Source organism: Etheostoma spectabile, chromosome 10 (assembly GCF_008692095.1).
Source record: "Etheostoma spectabile isolate EspeVRDwgs_2016 chromosome 10, UIUC_Espe_1.0, whole genome shotgun sequence".
Lineage (NCBI taxonomy): Eukaryota > Metazoa > Chordata > Actinopteri > Perciformes > Percidae > Etheostoma > Etheostoma spectabile.
Genome location: NC_045742.1, coordinates 11,749,083 through 11,751,605, shown reverse-complemented (window position 1 = coordinate 11,751,605; position 2,523 = coordinate 11,749,083). Strand labels below are relative to the sequence as shown.

Here is a 2,523-nt window from a genome sequence, read left to right as displayed (position 1 = left end):
ATCATATGCTTACACCTCAAGCTCTCTGTAATTCCTGTCCATAAGTCAGCAAGGGGCAGGTATCGTCTGCACTTCAACAAAGTAAACTGAAGATGTGATTTTAGACCTGAGTATTTAGAAAAAAACAAAAGGTGGGGACTTTGATTGATAAAGAAATGCTTGTAAATGTAAATGGATGTTCTTATATAGCACTTTTCTAGTTGACTACTCAAAGTGCTTTTTACATAATACAGGAACCATTCACCATTCACACACTATGGCCGAGGCTGCCGTACAAGGTGCCACCTGCTCATCAGATAAACACTTACACACATTTACACTCCGATGGCGCAGCATCAGGGGTAACTCGAGGTTCTGTGTCTTGCCCAAGGACACTTCGACATGGGACAGCAGGGCCAGGGATCGAACCACTTTACCACTGAGCCACAGCCACCCCTAGTAACTGCATTAAGACATAAATGCAAGACAAAAAGACTTTTCAGAAATCAGTTTATATAACAAAGTGGTTATTATTTAGTATCATATTCCATTACATGTTCTATGGAAGGACAGTGTGCATAACCATTCAGTTTTTTTTCTTGTTATTAAGGATACAAATAAACTTAAAATGTTACAAATATAAATGTTTCTTAAGACAATAAAACACACTCAATGACAAAAAGGAGGGTAGGCAGGGATATGGCAGCTAACACATCATCGTCGGACAAGATTTGTCAACAGTTATCAGCGTTGTTTGTTGATTCAGCCGCAATTGGTCTTCAACAAATCAATAGTAAGCACTCACAAAGTAGGAAAGAACTGGATATGTGGCAGCTGAAACTATTTACCAAAATAAATACTTTGCAAATAGCTCACTCTGTTAGTGGCAATGTCGTATTCAAACATCTCAAACAACTCTTTCTCTGCCTGAGACTAAATATCCGTTACACTTTAAGCGAAGGTATCTACATAAGAATGTGTCTTAAAACATTATAAAGAAGTCATACACATTTATGACGTAACGCTTCTTTTAGTAAGTGTCATTTGGTTTTGTCATGCCAAGTTATGGCATGGCCGCGAGAACTAGGGTTGCGGAGGGTGCTGCAGCACCCCCTAGCAAAAGGACAAACAACTACAACCATAATTAAAAAAAAAAAAAATGTTTATTTTTTAATGAATTGACTATTAATATAAACTTAATCCCTTTCATTAGAAATTAAATGTATTCCATTTTAAAATTTGGTAAGTAAGAGAGCAGTACTTCACCTCCACACTCCCAGAGCGACCTGCTAGCAACAGACGACCAGGCAGCTAATGTTGGTAGCCAAGCTAGCAGCAGCAGAGCAGCCGTGGAACTCAGTGCCGCAGCCTCTGGGTCACACTTTTCCTGGTAGGCGTTTTGGAGATGAGGATTCTTTTGTGTTTTTTGTGTTATGACTGCAGCACAAGGTAAGAATGCTGGTTTATTATTATGCTGCCGCCGTGCAGTAAATTGGCATCAACTGTTTAGTAACCGTTCAACTGAAAGTTTCTATGAATTATTCCCGCGGCTCTGGGTTAGGGTTCATGTGTCATGACAGTGTCATGTCACCCTTATGTAGAAAACTTCAAGTAAAGTGTTACCGAAATATCTTGTGAGGTAAAGTGCAGTCATTAAGTGTAAGTTAGATTGCAAACGTTTCTTTTAATTAAAGCGCTTGCCACCAATCACCACCAAAATGGCACCTTTTACAGTTTTTTTGATAAATCTTTCATACCCTGCCTCCTCATTCTTACAAGTTACAAAGTTATAGAACCGGTTCAGGTTAGTTAGTCACAAGCTCAAAGACAATGGGATTATTGGCCAAAACACATAGAGGCTTTTTTTCCACACTAAAATGATGGAACAATTCAGGTTCTTTGACCCAAAACACTCCTGCTATTTTCCTATATAAATACATAATTATGAGTATCCTAAAATATGGTATGGAGAGGGTGGGGTACAACAATCATTTACAGGGATGATAAAGAATGTTGTCATTGTAGAAGTTTCTCTTATAATTGAAATTGTGTGCTCTGCTTTTATTAAGATAAATACTTTTTTTGTCCATGTTTTTTCAGTCACTGCTTTCCAGCCATTTTATCTATTGAAATGGCAACAAACGATTTATGATGCATTTTTCCTACTCAGTTGTGGGTTGTATCAATACATAGTGTTTGTAGTGATCACTGTTGCAGGAAACTTCTACAATTGCTAACACCCTAGCTCTTAGCTTAATACATTCTACAAAGGCATCATCACAAAATCTGTTTTTTACTCCAAATAAATTACAAGATTTAAGGGTTTTTGATAGGAAATACCACATGACTATCAATTTGTAATAGCATCAAAATCTACCTTGAATGACAGTTCTTAACTGGATCAGTATATTGAAAAAAATTAAAATTAAATTAAAAAATCTAGTTTTTATGGCTGTACAATCTTTCTTATACCTTGACAAAATTTTCATTCTTTTTGATATAGAGAAAAAAAACATGATTTTCTTTCATTTTTTGTGGAGAGCT

The 2,523-nt window shown here is 36.7% G+C and overlaps 1 long non-coding RNA gene across 1 annotated transcript; it reads right to left on the bottom strand.

Annotated features, from left to right (window-relative positions):
* Positions 1-475: 475 nt before the first annotated feature.
* On the bottom strand, positions 476-2,517 carry LOC116696762 (uncharacterized). The gene is made up of 2 exons (XR_004333818.1): positions 1,603-2,517; positions 476-912 (listed from the first exon to the last, which is right to left on the bottom strand). It is a non-coding gene; the product is annotated as an uncharacterized LOC116696762 (long non-coding RNA).
* Between the last annotated feature and the right edge of the window lie 6 nt (positions 2,518-2,523).